At 40.2% G+C, this 25,937-nt stretch overlaps 1 protein-coding gene across 4 annotated transcripts in view; it reads right to left on the reverse strand.

Moving 5' to 3' along the window:
- Positions 1-25,937, reverse strand: part of YES1 (YES proto-oncogene 1, Src family tyrosine kinase) — a 64,636-nt gene that overhangs the window by 22,947 nt on the left and 15,752 nt on the right.

The following is a 25,937-nucleotide window of genomic DNA, read 5'->3' on the forward strand; positions in this document are numbered from 1 at the left end:
AAACAGAATCTGAGCTGTATCTATAACTTTATTTATTTTTTCGTATCTATAATTTTAGATTTTCCAGTAAACACATTTAAAAAATAAAAACAGGTCAAATTAATTTTAGTAATATATATTTCAATATGTCATCAGTATGAAAAATGTTAATGAGATTTTTATACTCTTCTTTTGTACTAAATCGTAGAAATCTGATGTGTATTTTAAACTCACAGTACACCTCAATTTGGACCAAGCACATCTCAAGTGCTCAACAGCTGTATGTGGCTAGTGGCTACTCCACTGGACAATGCAGTGCTATATCTTCTCCCTAGTGATGGACACACCCTCAAAGCTTGCCAAATCTGATTCCAGTCTATCTTTCCCACTTTATCTCCTATCATTTCCTCACTTATCTTATGCATAAAAGAGAAACAGTCTCAGATCTCAGAGTTGGAATGTCTTTAGATCACTATCTTAAAACCGGTATATTCAGAAGACGTGACAGTAAAGCACAGTATAGGAACATGACTGGGACTGGAAGCTTAAGTATCTACTGAAAACACTATGAGAGAATGACAAGCTAAATGTATGAAAAGCAGTTGCTTCTGAAAGTGTTAGAAGGAATATAAGGTAGGTTGGTTCATAACGCGGTAGTTGGAAAAGAAAAGCCTTTGAAGCATGTGAAAGATTCTAGAAACCCTGAAGGAAAAGACGAAGAGATGTATGATTAACTTGGGGGTGGGGGGCCGGTATGGGCATAGAAACTTTTAAGTGAAACTAAAGACATGAGAAGTAGGGAAAATGTCTCTGTACTTGCTCATGCTCTTACTTGCTCTCTCAACACAGGAATGTACCATATAAAAATTAGTTGAGGTTCTTAATATAGACAAGGGCTTCCCATGTGGCTCAGCTGGTAAAGAATCCGCCTGCAATGTGGGAGACCTGGGTTTGATCCCTGGGTTGGGAAAATCTCCTGGAGAAGGAAACGGCTACCCACTCCAGTATTCTGGCCTGAAGAATTCCATGGACTACATATCTAGTCAGTCCAGGGGTTGCAAAGAATCGGACACGACTGAGCGACTTTCACACATTCACACAATATAGACAACTCTTACACATGAGAAAATATACATAGCCCCTTAGAAAAATCTGAATGCCTATCAGGAGGCAATTCACAAATGAAACATGAAAGGCCAATTAGCGTATGAAGACATGTCCAATCACCCCAGTCTTCAAATAAATGCAAATCTCTAAAGGTATCCTTTTTGCTTATCAGATTGGCAAATTTTGACTCAATACTCAAGGCTAAGGCATGAATTTTAATCATCAATATGTTAGGTAGGTAGAATAGGGAAAAGGAGTCCAAAATGGTGGTGGCTAAAAGACAAGGAAGGTCTGAGGACCAGAGTGAAGACTTCAGGCAGAACAAACAGCACTCCTGGCTAAGCCCAATTTGCATAGGGCAGGCCCAGGTGGAGGAAAAAACATAAAACGAGGAGCCAAAGTGCTTTCTCTTGAACTGTCTCTCCTGCGTGCGTGCGCTCTTTTCTCCCCTCTCTCTCTCTCTCACTCACTCACTCTCCTGCTATCTTCTAAATAAAATAGAGCTGTAACACTGATTTGCCTAAGAGCTGTAGCACGGTTTGTCCAAGACCCAAGAGCTGTGACACACCGAGGGCTTTCATGTCCGTCACTCCCGATCTTTGTTGTGACGAGACAAAGAACCGAGGAACATACACTCACGTGACAAATATATACCCACAAAATACATTAAGTTGCAAAAAATATTTTAAAATCTGTACAGAGGATTTTCAATATTACCAATATCTGAAGTCTAAATATTAAGAAAATATTTTAATAATGACACAGACTTTGAAAAAACAGTTGTATGATGGAAAAAAAATTATGAAAGCCAGAATGGGTGCTAACTTACTTTAAATTGGATAACAAACCAATTGAAATATATCATTTCATAAAAGTTACTGTACCCCTCACCCACCCTCATTTCCATTTCCAGCTTTCTTAGTTCCTCATTTTCACCTTTTTCTTCACTCAGGATTCCTGTTAAGGTCTTTTCTTCCCATAAGACATCACACCTAACTTAACTCTTCCTCCGTAAGTTCTATCTTTTTCCCCCTCACCCTTCCAGTTTTCCATTACTTCTCTTAATCTGTCCTCCAGTTTCTTTTTCTTAATCCAGAATCTTTGGTCCAACTAGTCACAAATACACAGGAGCCATCACTGCTGCCTACCTCTTTTGGAAACATAATTATAAATGTGGAATGTGACTTCTATTTTTAAGTAATCTTCAGGTGTAAAATGTATTTAAGATTTTAATGGATTCTCTTAGAAACATAACATGATTTAAAATACTTATAAGTGAAAGCCTCTTTCAGGTTCCAAGCTACTAGCTTACAGATATATTATTTATTAATAACATATATTTATTAGACACTCTAAAGGGAGCCAAAGATGGCAAGAAATGGTTCTTTTTCTTTAAAAAGGTCGCAAGTAAGTGTAAGAAAAATCATAGTATTGTACAATGTGAAAACCCTGGAGGAAGGCATGGCAATCCACTCCAGTATTCTTGCCTGGAGAAGCCCATGGACAGAGGAGCCTGGCAGGCTATAGTCCATAGGGTTGCAAAGAGTTGGACACGACTGAAGCGAATTAGCACACATGTATGTATGCACAATGTGAAAACTGCAAGAGTGAAAACAAAAAATGCCAGAGCAGAGGTATATATGAACATGTCAGGAATACCACTGAAGTTATCAGCTCTGCTTTGAGAGCTTGTGAAAGAAAATTCTGCAGATGGTGGCACCGAGCTAGGTTTTGAAGGGCTGGAGATTTAGGAAAGAATATTCTAGAAGGAATGAAGAGTGAAGAATGGCTCCAACGTTTGGAAAAGCAAGGTGTATCAGGGAACAGAAAACTGTGGCAGAAATATAAGGGGGTGTTTTTGAGAATGGTGGGACAGGCAGCTAGTTAGAGGAGAATTTACATACACAGAGGGTTATTTGCTAAGAAGTAACTTTTAGATTTATCCAGGGAGCACTGGAAAGTTGAGATCCTTAAAAAGCTGAAGAGCAGAAAATATGTGTTTGAGAATAACTATGGTGGAAGTACGAGTTATAGCCTGGAAAGAAATAATGACGGCAGTTAGTCAAGTCATAAAACTGCAAAGATCCATGTGACGAAGTACAAAAGCAGGAATACTGTGGGGCCAAAGGTGACGGGGAGACGAGAGGTAAACACTAAATACAATAATCAAGTTTAGATGAGTGGCTCGTTATGGGTGGATGTGAAGAAAAAGGAGTCATTTAATGGCACCCCACTCCAGTACTCTTGCCTGGAAAAATCCCATGGGTGGAGGAGCCTGGTAGGCTGCAGTCCATGGGGTCATGAAGAGTCGGACACGACTGAGCGACTTCACTTTCAGGCATTGGAGAAGGAAATGGCAAACCACTCCAGTGTTCCTGCCTGGAGAACCCCAGGGACGGGGAAGCCTAATGGGCTGCCGTATGGAGCTGCACAGAGTTGGACACGATTGAAGCGACTTAGCAGCAGCAGCAGCAGCATGCACTCCCTACAATTTATCGGACACTTTAAAAGTAATGACTAATTGTGTGCTAAAGGGCTGGATGACTCCAAAGTTTCTAGTTTGAACTGAACGGAAAGCAACACCATAACGGAGGTAGAGAAAAGAGAAACAGGTTTTTCTGGACCAACACGTTCAGTTTTAGAAGTTAGTTTTAGGGGCCTGCCGGGAATGATGTTGCAAAATCGAGTGGGGGACTGATAATAAAATCTAAAACTCACAATGAGGCAGAAACCAGAGAAAAAGTAAATGAAAATATTTTCACAGTGTTATCACACCGTTTGGAGATAATATAACTCACCCAAGGTACAGATTTGGAGGGGTGTGAAAAATTAATACAGTGCTGCAGGACACCTACAGATAAGGGATAGGCCGGCAAGGAAATTAGGAAGCAGCAATTAAGAGTCGGGAGTGCTTTCACAAGTTTCAAAACACAACCGGAAAGGATTATCATTGATTTCAAGATGGGGCAGAGGGAAATGGCAACCCACTCCAGTGTTCTTGCCTGGAGAATCCCAGGGACGGGGGAGCCTGGTGGGCTGCCATCTCTGGGGTCGCACAGGGTCGGACACGACTGAAGCGACTTAGCAGCAGCGGCAGAGTTTCAACTGTCTCTGTAGCACTTTTCTTTTCTCCTTAAAAGAAATACGGTAATGAGCTAAGTGTGGGTGACATATAATTCTTTTTGTTAGTCTGAAGTATTTAACACATTTTTAACAAGTAGAATAGTAAAGTGGGAACAGCGAGATAAGACTTTCAAGAAGAAAATGGCTAATAATGGTAAAGACCAACATGAAATCAAGTGGCATTTAAACTGATTTTAAAAGGCCAGCTGATTAATAATCAGGAGCTCACTGATGACTTTCACAAGAGCATTTCTTAGCATCATGAAGAGAACAGATTGCAGTAAATAATAAATTTAATAACTAGCCCATGAAAATATGGTAAATTCTGGAATGCAACATCTTCGTAAGTTGGGAATGTACACTTTAAAAATTTTTTGATTGATGATTGCTTTACAATATTGATTTCTGTCATACATCAACATAAATTAACTATAGGTATACATATGTCCCCTTCCTCTTGAATTTCCCTCCTAACTCCCACCCCGCTCTAGATTATTACAGAGCCCCAATCTGAGTTCCTGGAGTCATACAGCAAATTTCCACTGGCTATCTATTTGCATGTTACGTATATGCTTCCATGCTACTCTCTCCATCCATCTCACCCTCTCCTGCCTCCCCCCAACCCGTGTCCATAGTCTGTTCTCTATGTCTGCATCTCCACTGCTGCTCTGCGAATAGCTTCATCAGTACCATCTTTCTAGATTCCACAGATATGCGTTAATATACGACATTTGTTTTTCTCTTTCTGACTTCATTCTGTAAGAGGCTCTAGGTTCATCCACTTCATTAGAACTGACTCAAATCAGAGAACGTACACTTAGAACTGACCCAAATCAGAGAACGTACACTTTTTACCAAAATGTTTTCTATGATTCCTTTGTCTAGTCCACAGATCCTCTCCTTCAGAGTCTCAGTGTAATCTACTTCAACAGACACTCAGTTCTCAACAGCCATTCTCCTGTTTTGATAAAAGAACCCTGATTTTGTTCACTTTCCTCCCACTTGACAAGTCCTTCATTTGTCCAGCCTCAGGAAGTAAATAATGACTGATTTAAGCCACTCATATAGTCGTATCACTTTGCCAATTAACCATGTAAGCCTCGAAACATGGGCTTCCAGGAAGTTTTTCTCACTTGTAAAAAGGAATACAAGACGGAAATATTCCATTTCCATTCCCTAGATGTCTTTACTGTTCTTGCCTAAATCAGACTACAACACAGCCGTGTGAGAGGAGGACACAAACATACTGAGAGAGGGAGGGCAGGAAGAGAAAAGGAACTTGGGTCCTTGACGCTGCTGCTCAGGTATTGAACTGTGTAACCCTATAACTCAATGAAATAACCCAAAGAAATGCTCCAAAAATCTTATTATGAGAGATAAAGTAGCTATTGTAAAAGTCAGTTTTCTTGTTTGGTTTTCAGTTACAGTTGAAAGGATCTTAAATAATAAACTACTCAAATCACATGACAATGGTTAATGCATTAAATACCTTTTCAACATATCCAGGTACAACAGCTTTGAAAAAAACTGATCTTTTCTCAAAGTATTTACATAAAGTCTGAGCTATCCTCAAAGTATTTACATAAATCTGTAAAATTTATAGTCTATAAAGGTAAACTTATATTTTGGGAGGACTTCTCTGGTGGCCAGGGGCTAAGATCTCAGGTTCACAATGCAAGGGGGTTGGGTTTGATCCCTGGTCAGAGAACTGGATCCCACATGTTGCAACTAAGAGTCTGAACGCCACAACTAAAGATCCAGCCAGCTGCAACTAAGACCTGGTGCAGCAGCCAAAGACATAAAATACAATTAAAGAAACTTTTTTTTTTCTTTAGCCATGGACTTTATTGTTTGAATATCTGCAATTATTATTCTATACACAAATGTTAATTTCTTACAAAACTATGTACTCCATATTGCTAGGTCACTTCACTCTTCATTTTACGTCACATTTCCATCAAGAACTATTTCCCCAAATCACCATCTGCCTGATTGTGTGTTGTTGTTGTTCAGTTGCTAAGTTGTGTACAACTCTGCGATGCCAGACACTAGTCCACCAGGCTCATCTGTCCATGAGATTTTCCAGGCAAGAATACTGGAGTGGGTTGCCATTTCCTTCTCCATAAAGAAACTTTTTTAAGCAAACCATTTCATACTGGTATTTGCTTGAGCATAAGGTGCACAAATATTTGCTGAAAAAGAAGGCTTTACCTCAATCTGAATGTTACTTTAAGATTTTCTGATAAATATGAATTTAAAATTTAGATTATGGAAATTTCTTCACTTAGACCCTATCAGATAGTCTTTCTTAAAAAAATTTTTAAAAAATCAACTTTGAGGTATAATTTACATACAATAAAATGCACCCATTTAAAGTGTATAGTTCAGTAGAGTTTTGGCAAATGTCTATTATAACTGTATGGTCAATACTATAATTACAATATAGAATATTCCAATCATCCCCCAAAATACTGTTGTACCCTTTTCCCAATTAACCTAACCCCCAACCCCAGCCCGAGGCAACCACTGATTTGTTTTCTCTAACTATAGATTATCTTCTCTAGAGTTCCATATAAACAGAATAATTCTATATATAGTCGTCTTTGTGTCTGGCATGTTAACTAGCCACTGTGGAGGCACCTATGCTCGCCACTGTACCACCAACGCTTTACTAGGCACTGTGTAGCTGAGATACTTCCATATTGTTGCCTATACAGGTAGTTCATTAATTTTTACTGCTAAGTAGAATCCCACCATATACCATAACTGTTTATCCATTCACTTGCTGATGGCTATTTGGGTTGTTCTGGTTTGGGGCTGTTATAAATAAAGTGGCTGTGAACAGTCCCGCACAAGTCTTTGGGAGGGTAGATATGTGTCCTTCTCCCCGACCTTCCCCTTCCTCGTCTCCATCAATTCCTAGGATTGGACCTGCCTGATCATATAAAGTTAAGCATGACGATAAGAAGATACTAAACCGGTTTCCATAGTGACTGTACCATTGTGCATCCCCACCAGCAATAAAGGTGAATTATCTACAACAATGTGGAATTCCTGCAACTGCCGAGATGGTTGCCCTGTTCCTGCCGTTGCACCCCCGTATCAGACCTAGCCTTTTCCTTCTTTCTTTCTAAGTATTTTATTAACTTACTTTCGGCTGCACTAGGTCTTTCTGCTGCACATGGGTTTTCTCAAGCTGTGACTAACGGGCTCAGTAGCTGTGGTACACGGGCTTAGTTGCCCTGAGGCATGTGGAATCTTCCTGGACCACGGATCAAACCTGGTTCCCCTGAACTGGCAGGCAGACTCTCACTCACTGGACTACCAAGGAAGCCCAAGCTAGCCTTTTCAATTACCAATCATTTCACATCACTCTATGCCACAATCCGTCCAAGACCTTGCATTGACTCAGAATAAAAGCTACAGTTCTCACGATGGCTTTCGAGCTCCCACCATGGAGCTCCCAACACTTCTCCTACCTCATCTCCCACAACTCTGCCCTTACTTGCCCCACGGCCTTGCTGTCCTTCAGATGGGCCAAGCAACCCCCATCTTGAGCCACTGCACCTTCTTCTTTCTGCCTGGAAAGCTCTTCAGCTGCGTAACTGCCTGGCTCGCCCCTCAGTCTCGTCAGGTCTCTGTACTGCAATCATCTTCTCTGACCACCCTACATAAAGCAGCAATGCAACACTCCTCAGAGCACTGCCTACTCCCCTTTTAACCTGCTTTATTTTTTGATAGCACTGACACTATACAAAACATAAGGGCTGAGAGCACAGACTGTTCCATTATTTGTTTACTGGATGTACAGCACAGCGCTTAGGAACACAGACTTTAGAAACAGAATGTTTGAGTTCAAAGTCCGAGTCCACTGCTCACAGCTGTGGGAGTTTTGGCAAGATACTTAACATTTCTATGCCTCAGTTTCCTCATCTATAAAATGTGAATAATAAAAGCAAGACTCAAGGGTTACTGTGAGGATTAAATGAGTTAATATATGTAATGTGCCTACAACAGTGCTGGCATATAATAACCACTAATGTTTGCTATGATGGTAATGTCTCTAAGGATAAAGTTGGCTTTCCCCTCCAGAATATAAGATTGGACTTTTTTTTTTTTTTTTTAATTTTACTGAGGTATAACACATTTGCAGAAAAGTAAATATAACCAACGTACAGCTCAATGAATGAGCACAAACCAAACACCAATGTACTTCTCACCCAGATCAAGAAACATGACTTAAACTACCACCAACCATCCTACTGGAAATATACCTGAGTGTAGACTGCTGGGTCAGAGTGTTTCCAGAATGCTGTAGCAATTTATAATCCCATCAGCAGAATAGGAGAGTTGTCAGCGCTTCCTGTTTTCACCAAAACTTGGTATTTTCCATCTTTTAAGATATATCTGTTCTGGTGAGTATGTAGTGAGTGGTTTCTCACTGTGTTTTAAAATTTCATGTTCATAATTATTAATGAAGTGAGCACCTTTTCATATGTTTATTGGCCACTTCTCTTTTGTGAAATGTCTATTCAAAACACTTGTTCACTTCTGTACAGGACTGTCTCTTTTTCTTATTGATCTGTAAGGCATTCTCTGTAGTATTCCCAGAACCGAGAAAAGAGTCAAAGTGTTAGTCAGTCAGTCCTGTCTGACTCTTTGTGACCCCATGGACTGTAGCCCACCAGGCTCTTCTGTCCATGGGATTTCTAAGGCAAGAATACTGGAATGTGTTGCTGTTCCCTTCTCTAGGGGGTCTTCTTCACCCAGGGACTGAACCTGAGTCTCCTGCATTGCAGGCGGACTACCGCCTGAGCCATTAAGGAAGCCCATTAATAGCTGAAATACAGGAGACTGGGGTTCAACCCCTGGGTTGGGAAGATCCCCTGGAGAAGTGAATGGCTACCTACTGCAGTATTCTCGCCTGGGAAACCCCATGGACAGAGGAGCCTGGTGGACTACAGTCCATGGGGCCACAAAGGGTCCCATATCCAACCCAAGGAGGTTCTAACGTGAATAATTTTTATAAAAGAAACCTCTGTCTAGAACCTTGTCGAGGACAAGTCTTTCAATGAAAATAAGAACCAACTAGAGAATAACAACCAACTCCTTAACTTCCCCAATTTACTTTCCCAACCACCTGCTAATCTTCCAAATTTAGATCTGGGATTGGGGGACGCAAAAAAGCCAATGAGACTTTACTATTCGAATCAGAGAGCAAAGACTGTCCTTTAGGCAGGGTAACAGGATGTGCAAAAGGTCAGAGACAGGGGAGAACAAAATGGGCTTTTGAAATCCTAGTTTGGTGCTAAAAAGTATAACCAGAAAAAGTACGAAGGGGAAAGATGAGGCCAGAAGAGACAGCAACATGGAAGAGAGCCTATACTACAAGGATCTTCTACTTCCTTCTCCTTAACACAAACTGCTTTAGATGCATGAGTATTCATTTAACTTTTGTTGAAAGAATAAATCACTGAATCGTAACTTGATTCTGACATATTCTTTTCAACAACTTGCCTAACATTTGTTTCTCTCCAAAGGGCCAAGCATAGCAAGCATTCTAGAAATACTTGTAGGTTTTTCCATTTCCTTATCAATTCTGTAAGTCAGAAGTTTTTCAAATTTGTATCAGGCACGTATATATCAGAGTTACCTATAGGGTATCAGAACACGCTTTGTAACAGCATGTTTCGCAGAGCTGGAGCAAATTTGAGATGGTCTGTAAAACACATCCAGCTCAGTCATTAGCAAGCAGCACTTCACTTTGTACTCTATGTTAGGGTATTTTGTTTTGATGATATTTTACACTTTGACAGTGTTTCATGTTTCAAGAATATTTTTTTATTATTCAATTTGATCCCATAATAATCCTAATGTTACGGAGGGGGGAAAGTAGGTATAATCTCCACATCTTTTATTTGAAGAACCTGACGGCTGGGTGGGGGAAGTCACCTGCCCAAGGAGATGAAGCTAGAAGTGAGCACAGCTAGGGAACTGGGTCTAAATGCAAGGCTGTCCTCTTCCCCCACACCCATACAGCCTCTGGGGGTGCTTGGGCATAACATTTTCTTTTCTTTGACAAGTTATTAAATATCTGCCTGTCAGAAAATGCTACAAACATGATAACATTATTGGCAGTCAGCTTCACTGCTCCACCCACAACACAAATCTACTAACTCTGAGAACTGCAACCCACCCCTCTCCACCATAACAATGTTGCTTTATTACTAGTGATAGTGACTAAACATTCTCGATGACTTATATTTTTGAACTAAAAAAATTTTTTAAACATATATTATTTCTATAAACTAACTCTTGCAAGTTAACCAACTGTGATATTATATGCTATATCCAGCAAGGGGATAAAAAGCTCTCATTTGTCCCTGTGCTCTACAGATTAAAAACACATTCAGTGATCTTTTCTCGAAGTTTCATTTTTAAATCCCCTCCCTTCAGCATAAGTACAGAAGATAAGCAGGACACAAAAGAATAGAAAACAGACGGAGAAGAGGAAACATCACCCTGCTGAAGGGCGTGTACTCTGTCTAGTAAAAGCAAACAAAGAACTTAATTTTCCAAGAGTCAAAGGAGAATAGAAAGTGTGAGCAATGGAAAACTGAGCTTGCAGTCTCACCGAAAGCAATCTTCTACCATCTTTTTTTTTTTTTTTTCCCCTTTTTTGTACTTTAAATACGCAAACAAGTGACCTTAAAGAAAAAGCCAACTCATTCTAAATTCTGGGTTACTCCCCATGGTTTCTTTAATGAAGTCTGGCATAGGATCAACCATAAGGACCTGATGTAAAGAACACTTAAAATGTATTGTTAGGAAATATAATAACAAATTACAAATTAATGGGAAACCCCAAGATATTTATTACCTGTATTTAGAAGCATCCTTCTCTCCACAAATTCAGTCAACTCTTAAAAAAAATTTTTTTTTAAATCTTCTCAGGTTTTCATGCCTTACCTACTGTTCTTTGTCAAGATTTTTGCCCGAGAAACTACAGTCAACAGTTGGATACTACTTTCAAGTCCTTATGGAATTTAAATGCCCCTCAGACATTGTATGGATTCTTTTTGCATTGTAGTTTTAAACCTTAAAAATACATCATGCAACTATTTCTACAATAATGTATATACCTTTTGTTTATCTTTTTAAGACTCAAGAAAAGAAATAAGATACACGCATTTTTAGAAACATCAGTTTATAAAACTGACCTAGAACTCTTGCTTTCTCCAAATTCCTGTAATAATTTTTTTCCACTATGCTTCTCCTGTGACAATATTTTGAGTTTCAATGCCTGTTTTAGTCAATAGATTTAAAACTGCAAAGTTTAATTGGTAAATAAAATACACAACTGTAAAGATGAAATGAACACAGATCTGAAGAGAGGGAGCTTTTGGCAACAGAAGTAACAGCAAGGAATAGTCAGGTGTGTTTCAAAAATTAAAATAAGTCACAAGGGGAGGAACGTGGGAAGAGTTCAGGGAAGCAAGGCGAGAAGTGAGTCAGTTTAACCTGTTTCCACCCTCAAGACACCTGGAATCTTTCTGATCTTTGACACCCTTTGGTGCATGTCTTGTACCCTGTAAAATCATAGTCCTTTATCAGCAATAAGCAGAAGCTGTGTCCTTGCCTCTCAAACTCAGGCTAGCATTTCTAGTAGTAAGAGAGGTTTTAAAAAAATACATTCTACTGGTATCCAAGAATTTAACTGTAGCATGTGCATATTACACAGGTTTAAAACAACTACTTATTCTGAAATAATATTAGATGTATGGAATAATTATAACCTTCTTTTAAAACCCTGTCTTTTTTTAGCTTATTTTGCTACCTAACATCCCTTCTCAAACAAGATGTTATATTACTCCATGAAGCAGTTTACTTTGCTTTAAAATACTTGTTTCAAAATCTGAATTGTCAAATATGTTAAAAAGATATTTAAAAAAATTTTAACTTCCATGAAGAAAATTCTGTCCTGTCAGCAATAATTTTTTTAACTACAGTTTTGTCATATAATATGTACTTAACAAATGTTTATTTTTTCTCTTTCTTGGCATTGATTATGAAGCAAACAAAAGCTAATACAAATCTCTAGACATCTACTAGGTAAAAGGATATGTTAAGTGCCAATTGTGCCTTTAAATAGGTCTGTTTTTTCTTCTAAAAATAGAAGTCTACAGAATAGTGGTAATTACACAGTAGAATGGCAAAGACAAGCAATGACTTTCTAGTGATTTGCTTGGAGTGAACATGACATTATTACTATTTTTTATATTAATGGAAAAGTCTTTCAGATTCTCTAAAGTATCAAAATTCACTAGATACCTACAGGCATTCCCCTCCAGAAACAAGGGTGAAGATGAAAGGCTAGTTTTATAGTCTTTATATCCACTAGTCAAAATATCCACTCTCTGCAGGAGGCTTTGTTAACCGGGACAGCTGTCTTCCAGGGATCTCAAATTCATCAAGTTCAAAATGGAACCTGCCGTCTTTCCCACCAAAAGCCACTCTTCCTTCTCTCTGTCACCAGGTCAGTGAATGGTGAGTACACTGTTCTAGTACCTGCTGCCTCAGTCAGACATCCGAGAGTCATTCTTAACTCACACCCCTCCCAGGCCCCACATATCCAGTCAGTCACTACTAACTGACCATATACCCTGTAATCTCCAACATTCTTCCACCTTCCCCCCAACTAATTACTACTTCCCTTGGCTATTAATCATTTACTGTCTGGATTATTGCAAAAGCTTCCTTCGCTGACCTTCACTGCCTCCAGTGTTAAGAGTTTCTCCAGTCTTTCCTGGGTGTAATGTGAAGGATGTTTGTGTTTTCTGAAGAGAAAATCTATTAGGAGCCTTCAATGTCCCTGTCCAGTACTCTTTCCAACATAAAGTCTAACTTCCTTAATGTGAAATAGAAGCCCTTGCAGGATTTGCTTTATTTACCTCTCCTGGCTCATCTCTTTCCAACCGTGTCCTTGCTCTCTGCATATGAATTTTTTTTAAAGATCCTCAAATGCACCATTTTCTTTTCATAAATGCTTGCTACAACCTACTTCTCTCCTTATGGTCAGCTCAGTGACTACTCAGCCTTTGGCTCTTAAAGGTTCGAGGCATCTTCCCTGACCTCTCATGTGCTCTTATAATACATTTCATTCCTTCCCCAAAGCATGTACTAAATTGCCACTGCCTGCGGGTCTCTGCTGTAGCTTGGCCTAGTGTCTGGCCCACAAATGATGGCCAATAAATATCTTTAGTGAGTGAGTAAGAATTGACTTTGGGATTAGACATACATTTCAATTCTGGTTCTATTTCTTTGTAGCTACTGGGATCCTTGATCAAATTATTTCATCTCTCCTAAAGCCCGGTTCACTCACTTTTCTAGAGGAATGATACCTATCTTGCAAGGCTGTGACAATTAGCTGATACTGTATGTAGAGCAGCTACCAGGACCCTACCAAAAGCAAACGCTCGCTTTAGTTAAGATTATTCTGGCTACAAGGACAGAACTAACTAGAGACAGATTAAGCAAAATGGGGGTTTTAAATAAAGATTACAGCAGTGTCTCATGAAATCCAACCCAAGGTCATAAGAAAAAAAACTAGAACCAGGAGCCCAAGTCATCAACAGTTACTTTGTTCCTTTTCTCTCTTCCTCTTGGGTCCTCCTCTCTCTGCTCACTTCCTCCCAATATCCCGCTTCTTTCCTCACCTCCCCCTCTCCTCCCTGCCTATTTATCCCCTCTCTGTTCCACCCCCTTCCGGTATTTGTCCTAGTTTCTCTCTTTCGCCTGATCTGTCTCATCCTTTTCTCCTGTGGCACGATGGCTTTTGGGCTCTTCACACGCTGAAACATGGATGTCAGCAGTTCCACTGCTACAATCTTCATTTTAGAGCCAGAGGGTTCTCAGTATCAATTTCAAATTTTTAAAGGACTCTAGCCACTATGGGTCAGCTACCTGCCTCTGGGTTGGTCTCTATAGCCAAGAGGTGGGATCACCACCTGAAATAGCAGTTCCCACTTAACCATGAAATGGTGGAGAAGGTCCTAGAAAATGAGAGTCTTAGCAATCAAAATGCTAAGCTTCCATCATGTGAAAGCTATTAACATTTAGACAGCATTATTTTACTCAAATTATCTCCAGTAAGAGTATATTAGTAATTAGTCAAATTTTAAGTTACACTTCTTTGATTTTAAATTTTATATGAATAAAAACTGTGATATCAGCATATATAAAAAGAATTAACTCTATTTCTAACTTCCTGAACTTCTGATCTCAATAACTAGCTAATGATACAAAACAGACTACAAAGGTTTATTTATTATTTCTTATTGCCATACTGGCAATAAAACATTTACTATAAAAATGTCATCATTAATAAATCCTCATTTTCATGGATTCCACATCTGCAAAATAATCTGCTTGTTAAGATTTACTGCCAACTCCCAAACCAACGATAACTTTTGGTGCTTTGGTAGATTTTTGCAGATATGAGCAGAGCTGTGAAAAATGAGTTGACAGATCCATACCTCCCCAACTCAGGGCAAACAAGGTTCTCATACTGTAAACAAGTATCCTTTCCATAGCTTATCTAGTGCCACTTTTCTTTTTTGTTTTGTTTTTTTTTTTTTGCATTTTTGTGTTTTTTTGTTGGTGGTGTCACTTTCTATTTTTAAGGCCATACTGTCCAGCATGGGGTATGGTAGTTCCCTAGCCAGGGACTGAACCTGCCCCCCTGCACTGAAAGCCTGGAGTCTCAACCACTGGAACACCAGGGAAGTCCCATCACTGTTTAAAACAGGATCCCAGGCGCTACTGCTGAAGTGCTGTCTACTGTTTCTAAGCATAAGCAGGGTGTGGTGTGCCTTTGGAGAAAACGTGCTGGATAAGCTTCACTTAGAACCAAGTTATAGAGCTATTTGTAAGTTCAAGGTTACTGAATCAATAATATACATTAAATACGGTGTGTCTTTAAACAGAAGCACACATAAAACAGATTATACGTTGATCAGTTGACAAAACGTTATAACCAGGGGCTTACAGGAACCTAACCTTGTATTCGGAGAAGGCAATGGCACCCCACTCCAGTACTCTTGCCTGGAAAATCCCATGGACGGAGGAGCCTGGTAGGCTGCAGTTCATGGGGTCTCGAAGAATCGGACACGACTGAACAACTTCACTTTCACTTTTCACTTTCATGCTTTGGAGAAGGAAATGGCAACCCATTCCAGTGTTCTTGCCTGGAGAATCCCAGGGATGGGGGAGCCTGCCGGTTATGGGGTCGCACAGTCAGACACGACTGAAGCGACTTAGCAGCAGCAGCAGCAACCTTGTATTTATTTCCTCTAGGAGCAGTGGCTCAGTATTCACTAAACAAGTGTTCAAGGTGACTTTCTAGAATACAGCTACTGCAAATAATGAGAAATGACTGTACATAATTATTTTGAGAGAAGATTTTCATAAGTGAGTCAAAAGTTAAACTTTTTGAAAACTGATTCAGTTCAGTTCAGTCGCTCAGTCGTGTCCGACTCTTTGCGACTCCATGAATCGCAGCACCCCAGGCCTCCCTGTCCATCACCATCTCCCAGAGTTCACTCAAACTCACATCCATTGAGTTGGTGATGCCATCCAGCCATCTCATCCTCTGTCGTCCCCTTTTCCTCCTGCCCCCAATCCCTCCCAGCATCAGAGTCTTTTCCAATGAGTCAACTCTTCGCATGAGGTGGCCAAAGTACCGGAGTTTCAGCTTTAGCATCAGTCCTTCCAAAGAACACCCAGGGCTGGTCTCCTTCAGAATGGACTGGTTGGATCTCCTTGCAGTCCAAGGGACTCTCAAGAGTCTTCTCCAACACCACAGTTCAAAAGCATCAATTCTTCGGCGCTCAGCTTTCATCACAGTCCAACTCTCACATCCATACACGACTACTGGAAAAACCATAGCCTTGACTAGACGGACCTTTGTTGGCAAAGTAATGTCTCTGCTTTTCAATATGCTGTCTAGGTTGGTCATAATTTTTCTTCCAAGGAGTAAGCGTCTTTTAATTTCATGGCTGCAATCACCATCTGCAGTGATTTGGGAGCTCAAAAAACTAAAGTCTGACATTGTTTCCCCATCTATTTCCCATGAAGTGATGGGACCAGATGCCATGATCTTCATTTTCTGAATGTTGAGCTTTAAGCCAACTTTTTCACTCTCCACTTTCACTTTCATCAAGAGGCTTTTTAGTTCCTCTTCACTTTCTGCCGTAAGGGTGGTGTCATCTGCATATCTGAGGTTATTGATATTTCTTCCGGCAGTCTTGATTCCAGCTTGTGCTTCCTCCAGCCCAGCGTTTCTCATGATGTACTCTGCATATAAGTTAAATAAGCAGGGTGATAATATACAGCCTTGACGAACTCCTTTTCCTATTTGGAACCAGTCTGTTGTTACATACTGCTAAATTTCCCTCTAAGAATATACTTTTATATAATCTAAAATGTTTAAAGTATTAAAGCATTTTAGATTGTATTAAATACATTAAAAATGTATAGCTTATTTTTCTATTTTAAAATTATATCTTTAAACGTATTAAAACCCTCCAACAATTTCTATACCACTTTTGCATTTTTGAGTGAATTAAAACTCATATGAGATGTTACATTGTATTGTTTTGCCCCAAATAGAAAAGTATTGAATTTGGTAGCTATGTATTTAATTATCAATTACTAAAACAAAAATCAATAATGTAGCAAATGAAGAATAGGTAGTTAAGACATTCAAATTTTTTGTGTATCTAATACTATACACATTTACTACATTTCATATTTTTTAATAAATGAGTAAAATAAGTAATATACATAAGGTAATACACTGAAACAGCTGCCTGATTAAGTATATAGGTAAAATAATAAACGAATTTAATCATAATCAAGTAAAAATGTTTCTCCTGATTTGATGACAATGATAATTTCAAAAAGAGCTAACATTCACTGAACAGTATGTTATAGCTACTGTGCTTATACTTAAAAATGGATTATCTCATCTAATTTTCAAAACACTCTTAAAAAAACAATTACTGTTACTTTCCTTTATAGATGCAAAACCTGATACACAGAGGGTTAAGTGACTTGTCCAAGATCACACATCAAGTAAGGCAGTTAAGACTCCAGAGCTCCACGGTTTACCACGGTCAAACTGAACATCTTTAAAGTTTCAAGTTGTATAAATGTGTCTCTATTTTCTACTTTTCCATACTACCTGCAAGATATGGTCTGAGGTATTTATTACAAATGCAATTCCTTGCTCTGAATCCAGGTTTACTGAATTAGAATTTCTGGAAGCAGAACTTAGGAGCCTACATTTTATCAGACAGTCCCAAGTGATGAGCAGGCACTTATTTTTAAGTAATGATGAGAGCCACCATTGTTAAGTATATGACTAACCCCTTATTTCTATGCCTGGATATTTAACATTCCATGAAACAAGTTACATTGCATTAATGAATTTCTGACTGGACACAATTTTCTCCTGTTGTCATTTTTAAGTACTGACAACAGAATCCTATACACTATAAAACATAAAGAAATGGTACACAGAAAGTATTTTTTCAACTTTTCCTAAATAAGATGAACACATAAAGTTTTTCATGATCCAATACCACTTCAAGGAAGAAACAAAAACTGAAATTATAAAATAAAAATAACAACTTCCTACCAAATTAGTGAGCTACAGCCAAGGCTGTATTCAGAGCAAAATTCATAGCCGTACACACCTATTACTAAAAAGGAATTACTACAAATAAACTACTTAAAACTTAGGGAAAAACAAAACCAAGTGAAAGTGAAAGCCACTTAGTCGTGTCTGAGTCCGATTCTTTGTGACCCCATGGACTCTAGCCTTCCAGGCTCCTCTGTCCATGGAATTCTCCAGGCAAGAATACTAGAGTGGGTTGCCATTTCCTTCTCCAGGGGAACTTTCTGACCCAGGGATCAAAGCCAGGTCTCCCACATTGCAGGCAGATTCTTTACCATCTGAGCCACCAAGGAAGCTCAAGTAGCCACTAGAAACCCCAAGAAAGGATTTTTATTTGTAAATTATACTGAGATTTCTTTTCCTGCTATTTCTAATTAATTTTTCTTTTAACTTTATTTCATTATTATAATGGAAAAACTTACAATACGATTTACAAATAAAAATCAATGAAATAGATACACCACGAGATTTCATCTTAATCCAAACTTGAAAAGGGAGAGTACACAGTTTTAGGTGTGAGAATACTAGAGCAACAGAGGATCTGAAAAAACTATAAACAGGAACTTTGTACAGCTCTCTTCTAATAAAGTTTTAACAACTAGATGAAAGAGGTGACTATCTAGGCAAATGGAAATCAATAAAACCAATTCAGCTAAAAAGACAAAAAAAAAGAAAGAAAAAAGTTAGTAACTCAGTTAAAAGGAGACCTAAATAAATCAATAAGCATAAAAGCTGTCAAAAATTCTATAAAAAAATTATTAAAATATGTCATGGGTAAATTACTTGACACTTCTCAAGAAGAAATTAGTTCTATGCTCTTTTCGGTTTCCCTGGTGGCTTAGATGGTAAAGAATCTGCCTGCAATGCGGGAGACCTTGGTTCAACCCCTGGGTTGGGAAGATCCCCTGCAGGAGGAAGTGGCAACCCAGTCCAGTATTCTTGCCTGGAGAATCCCATGGACAGAGGAGCCTGGCAGGCTACAGTCCATGGGGTCACGAAGAGTCAGACACAAGTGACTGACTATGCTCTTTAATCTCTGGATGCTTTGAGAAGTTCCCTTTTTACTGGCGTTCAGTACCTGACACTGGTTTGGGGTTGCTATGGAACAAGCTAGGGAAACAGGGAAGTATCTAGTGAAGAGTTTCTGAGTCAGGCCAATCTTCCCACTCTCAAGAATCTTCTCTTGGGAAGGCTGCTAACAAATATCAGTCCCTAGCAAATTAAGAGTTTTTCTGAGGAAGCACCTGCACTGAAAAGCCCTTAAAGCCATCAACAACCAGTAGCAGCACTTTCCTTGGCATCACCAGATGTGACCACTTACTGTAGGTTTTTTTTTTTTCAGACTTAGAATTTTTATTGCGAGTCTAGACCAGCCTAGCAAATGCAATGCAAACAATAAAAATGTATATTTTCTACTTCTTAATCTCAAAATATATCTGTCTTTTGATTTTTCTAATATTTTTGGTATAGAGATTTTCTACGAGTGAGGCCATTTGTCTTTTTAGGGATGCAATTTTCTTAGTTCTAAATGTCTTTTCAACAAACACTGGGTAATCAAGAGACCTCCTTCCAGATCATCACCTAGGTTACTCAGAAATTCTCCATATTCATTCATGAATTCAAAAAACACTTTGAGAGCCTAAAAGTGGAGTTACAGCAGAGAACGAAACAAAGTGCCAGTGCTCAGGCAGCTTGCACTCTTACTGGGAACAGTGACAGACAGCACTGGGCATTGACTGTATGCCAGGCACGAAGTACTCTGGCACAGGATAACCCACTTCATCTTTAAAACCACCCCGTGAGTTAAACGCTACTTTCTCTTTTCCTTTAAGGATGAGAAAACTAAGGCACAGGGATAATGTAACTTGCCTCAAATCAAAGATAGCCCCAGGCAGCCTGGCTCCAGAACAATGATGTGAGTCACATACGTAACTTTAAATCTTCTAGCAGCCACATTTAAAAAGGCGAAAAAAAATAGGGGAATTCCCTGGTGGTCTAGTGGTCGTGACTCTGAGCTTTCATGGCTGAAAGCCTGGGGTTCGATCCCTGATTTAGGGAAAGGGCAGCGAAAAACAAGCAGGTGAGATTATTTGTAATAACTTCTTACTTCAGTTCAGTTCCCTGGTGGCTCGGAGGGTAAAGCGTCTGCCTGCAATGCGGAAACCTGGGTTCGATCCCTGGGTCAGGAAGATCCCCTGGAGAAGGAAATGGCAACCCACTCCAGTACTCTTGCCTGGAAAATCCCACGGACAGAGAAGCCTGGTAGACTACAGTCCATGGGATCGCAAAGAGTTGGACACAACTGAGCGCCTTCACTTCCACTTTCAGTTCAGTTCAGTCACTCAGTCGTGTCCGACTCTTTGTGACCCCATGAATCGCAGCACGCCAGGCCTCCCTGTCCATCACCAACTCCTGGAGTTCACTCAAACTCACATCCATCGAGTAGGTGATGCCATCCAGCCATCTCATCCTCTGGCGTCCCCTTCTCCTCCTGCCCCCAATCCTTCCCAGCATCAGAGTCTTTTCCAATGAGTCAACTCTTTGCATCAGGTGGTCAAAGTACTGGAGTTTCAGCTTTAGCATCAGTCCTTCCAATGAACACCCAGGGCTGGTCTCCTTTAGAATGGACTAGTTGGATCTCCTTGCAGTCCAAGGGACTCTCAAGAGTCTTCTCCAACACACAGTTCAAAAGCATCAATTCTTCAGCGCTCAGCTTTCTTCACAGTCCAACTCTCACATCCACACATGACTACTGGAAAAACCACAGCCTTGACTAGACGCACCTTTGTTGGCAAAGTAATGTCTCTGCTTTTGAATATGCTATCTAGGTTGGTCATAACTTTCCTTCCAAGGAGTAAGCGTCATTTAATTTCATGGCTGCAATCACCATCTGCAGTGATTTTGGAGCCCAGAAAAAGAAAGTCTGATACTGTCTCCACTGTTTCTCCATCTATTTCCCATGAAGTGATGGGACCAGATGCCATGATCTTCGTTTTCTGAATGTTGAGCTTTAAGCCAACTTTTTCACTCTCCTCTTCCACTTTCATCAAGAGGCTCTTTAGTTCCTCTTCACTTTCTGCCATAAGGGTGGTGTCATCTGCATATCTGAGGTTATTGACATTTCTTCCGGCAGTCTTGATTCCAGCTTGTGCTTCTTCCAGTCAAGCGTTTCTCATGATGTACTCTGCATATAAGTTAAATAAGCAGGGTGACAATGTACAGCCTTGACACTCCTTTTCCTATTTGGAACCAGTCTGTTGTTCCATGTCCAGTTCTAACTGTTGCTTCCTGACCTGCATACAGATTTCTCAAGAGGCAGGTCTGGTATTCCCATCTCTTTCAGAATTTTCCACAGTTTATTGTGATCCACATGGTCAAAAGTGAGTGAAGTCGCTCAGTCATGTCCGACTCTTTGCAATCCCATGGACTGTAGCCTACAACGCTCCTCCGTCTGTGGGATTTTCCACACAAGAGTACTAGAATGGGTTGCCATATCCTTCTCCAGGGGATCTTCCCAACCCAGGGATTGAACCCGGTCTCCCACATTGTAGGCAGACACTTCACCATCTGAGCCACCAGGGAAGTCTTCCGCACACAGTCAAAGGCTTTGGCATAGTCAATAAAGCAGAAATAGATGTTTTTCTGGAACTCTCTTGCTTTTTCGATGATCCAGCAGATGTTGCTTAACATACCCAAAATATTACCATTTCAACATGCATCAACAAAAACAGCTGAATTATTTACATTCTTTCTATCATATCAAGTCTTCACAATCTGGGTATATTTCACATCTCAATGTGGACCAGCCACATTTCAGCCGTTCAACTTCCCATGTGGCCAGGAGCTACCTGACACATGATAATTAACACTAAGAAACATGTATTTGCTTTTCCTTCCTATTCCTAGGGCTTCTCTTGTAGCTCAGCTGGTAAAGAATCTGCCTGCAATGCGGGAGACCTGGGTTCGATTCCTGGGTTGGGAAGATTCCCTGGAGAAGGGAAAGGCTACCCACTCCAGTATTCTGGCCTGGAGAATTCCGTGGATAGTAACATAGCCCATGGGGTCACAAACAGTCGGACACGAAAGAGCGACTTTCACTTCACTTCCCTGTTCCTAGCCCAGAGCTCCTAAAACCCTAGGAATCTCCTGATAAGAGCAATAAAAAGTGAAGGAACACCTTCTGTTACTTACAACAAGGCCCTGAGTTTCTCTCAGTGGTAACCCCTAGAAAGCCCTTAATGGTGGGGCGAGGCTGGATGCCAGAGGAACCAACCAGGTCAGTGAAGTGGTGGAACTCTCAGACCCACCAAACACTCCCACCTCGGGGGAAGGAACAGAAGCTGGAGGTTGAACTAGCCACCAAAGGTCAATGATTTCATCACTGAGTGAGTCCTTCAGTTGTGTCCGACTCTTTGCAACCCCATGGACTGTAGTTTGCCAGGCTCCTCTGTTGATGGGATTCTCCAGGCAAGAATATTGGAGTGGGTTGCCATTCCCTTCTTCAGGGGATCTTCTCAACCCAGGGATCAAACATGGGTCTCCTGCATTGCAAGAAGTGAGGCCTCTGTAAAGAAGCCTCCAGAAAAATCCTAACTGAAGGGGTTCAGAGACCTTCCAGGTGCTGAATCGACCTGGGGGTTCTGGGAGGGTAGCTCACCTGGAAGCCCCAAGCCCTTTCCCACGCCCCTTGCCCCTCTTCTATCGCTCGTTTCCAAGCTATATCCTTTTATAATAAACCAGGAGCCAAGTAAATGAACTTTTCCTGGGTTGTTAGCCATCCCAGCAAATAATCAAACCCCAAGAGGTAGACTTGATAATATTAATGGAAGGTAATGAAATAGAGATAAATGAGGTGAGAATTTTTAGGTGAACTCTTCAGGTATAATTATGCTTTGCTACCATGTAGTTCCCAGGTAGACGGTAAAGAATCTGCCTGCAATGTAGGAGACCCTGGTTCAATCCCTGGGTCAGGAAGTTCCCCTGCAGAAGGGCTTGGCAACCCACTCCAGTATTCTTGCCTGGGGAATCCCCACGAACAGAGGAGCCCGGTGGGCTACTGTCCATGGGGTCTCAGAGTCGGACATGACTGAGCGACTAAGCACAGTGCATGTCTATTTAAAAATAGTTTCTCCAGATTTTTGGTACTTGAAAGTTTATAGAGTTCTGCTAAATTAGGTTAGGGGCTTCCCAGGTAGCTCAGTGGTAAAGAAGCCACCTGCCAATGCAGGAGATGTGGGTTTGATCCCTGGTTCAGGAAGATCCACTGAAGAAGGAAATGGCAACCCACTCCAGTATTCTTGCCTGGAGAAACCTATGGATGGAGGAACCTGGCAGGCTACAGTCCATGGGGTCGCAAAGAGTTGGATACCACTGAGTGAGCACATGCACATGCGCATGTGCACACACACACAAATTAGGTTAAATGATGGGAATTCACTGAATACCCAGATCATTTCAAATAAGATAAAATACTGAAACATTAACTGCTAAACAAGTCTAAGTTTCCCTACTTTTTGAGAGAAAAACTAAAGATTCTTGGATTCATTAGAAATATCCAACTAACATAATATTGTAAATCAACACTTCAATTAAAAAAAAAAAAGGAGGACTTCCCTAACGGTCCAGTAGTTAAGACTGTGCTCTCAATGCCGCAGGGCCAGGTTCAATCCCTGTCTGGGGAACTAAGATTCCGCATGCCACGCAGTGCATCATGTGGCCAAAAAGAACAGCAAATTATGCTGTAAGGAAATGAACGTTTCTGGAGGTTATGGAATACATCTGTCAGTTTGCCAATGAGAAAATGGTGGTATGATAGAGAGTCCACAATTGATTACTTCTTAGTTTTCATCAGAAATTCAGGTTTTTAAGAGTTGAGAATTTTAATTAATATATGTAATTAAAACTAAAAATTAATAAGGAAAACATCTTTGTATGCAAGTAAAAAAAGTATAAGGAATGGAAATGCATTTTGTTAAGGGAACGAAAGTGGGGACAAATTAATATGGATACAGAAAGTTGTAGAAGATTTGCAAGAGAAAACTAAAAAATCTTTAGAAAGGAATTCTGTGTGTGGTCAGGACTAAGATTAGAATGAATTTCACTCAGTTAATGAATTTTAATATTAAAGGCAATATGGTACAAAACTTGAGTATGTTTTCTTTGTTAAGAGAACAACATTTTTGGGGGAGGAAATACTGAGCTGCTAAGTTTCCTTACCTTTTAAGTAATTTGTTAGAACCTTCTGTATTTCCTGTTGAAATCTTTTATTGTCATTTTATTAAATGAAAAGTACAAGTATTATTTCTCAGCGACCTGTGATCCTATTTGAAGCTTGGCATGCAACATTTCCATCCCCCAAATTGAGGCAGAACTACACCCTGTTTCGGCAAGAAGCAGCCAGAGCAGCTGTCACTCCAACCCCTCAAGGATCTGGGGAAAGTTAAAACAGTAGCGGGGACTCAAACTAAGTCCTCCCCAAACCAAGTTCCATTATCAAGTTTAGGATTAATCTCTTTATCCAAAACTTTATCCTTTTTTTGTCCCCTCTGACTGCAATTCTGTGCTAACTGAACACTAATCTACCGGTATCAGATCCCTACAAATAGCTATTGTAGATATCATCAGTAACATACAAGATTGGGTCATTTCTTTAGGGCAAGACAGCTAACTGACTCCTGAGCCATGGACCACCTGGGCAGAGAATCATAAACCAGAAACATCCTGACTCCCAACACTATGATCCAGAAATGTCACAAGACCATGGTTAATCCCAGCCTCTTTGTTCTTCCCCTTTAAGAATATCCCCAACTCTGAGACCCACTCCGGTATTCTTGCCTGGGAATCCTATGGACAGAGAAGCCTGGTGGGCTACAGACCACTGGTGTCGCAAAGAGTGGGACACGAAAGACCAAGTTGCAGTGGACCCGAGGCTTGTCTCCCACTGCCTTGCGCAGGGCCCTTCATCAAATCCTGTTTTTGCTAACAACTCCCGCTGTCAAGAGTTTGCCTTTCTGCACTGCAGACACACCAGCTCTCTGCTTGGTTTCAGAGCCTGGGACATCTTATACCAAAAAATAAATAAGTAGTAATCAAAACAAGATGTGGATATATTGTAGTGTACAGGAAGCATCCTGAAGAGGCTCTTGCTTGCCAAATGTAGGATGAAATTGAGCAACAAAAGGAATAGCGACAGTAATGGATTATAACCTGTTGGCTAAAGAGAAAATCCAAAAATCACTCTGATAACACAGAAGAGTGAAAGGAAGATTTTCTTAGAGAACCCCGACTAATAAATGTAGAAGGAATTACAGGATTAAGAAAAGCATTATTCTGCAGTCATTTCAATAACCAATTCAGGAAAGACTCATGTTCATGGAAACTAAAACTATTTTTCCATGTATCAACTATTAATGAAGAAGAAAAAAATGCTAACTTTACAGTGGAGAAGCCCGACAGATATCACATTACCAAAGCAGAGTTAATACTGCCAATAACAGGACAGACTAACAAGCGGTGCCTTGTTCCTGACGGGCTCTACACGGCAGGGCACAACACCCAGACGCAGTATTCCTCCCGTAATCTGCATCCAATCACGAGGAAGCACAGAGAAATCTCAACGAGGTACACTGAACAAAACAAGCATTCTGACTTTTCAAAAATATCAACATCATGAAAGATAAAGGCTGAAGAACTATCCAGATTGAAGGAGACTAGAGAGACATAACTAAATGCAGTGCATTGGATTCTGGATTTTTGCTATAAAGGACATTATTGGGATAATCAGAAAAATGTGGATTATGGACTGCTGCATTAGCATCTTAGGGCTGCTAGAAAAGAAGGAAAGAATAAAAGAAAAGAAAAAGGCTTAAAACAACAGAAAGTATTCTCTCACAGTAAGGGAGACTAGCAGTTCAAAATCAAGGTGTTGGCAGGACCATGCTCCCTCCAAAACGCTGGAGAGAACCTCTCCCGCCCCTAACTTCTGGTTGTG

This window comes from Bos taurus, chromosome 24 (genome assembly GCF_002263795.3).
Source record: "Bos taurus isolate L1 Dominette 01449 registration number 42190680 breed Hereford chromosome 24, ARS-UCD2.0, whole genome shotgun sequence".
NCBI lineage: Eukaryota > Metazoa > Chordata > Mammalia > Artiodactyla > Bovidae > Bos > Bos taurus.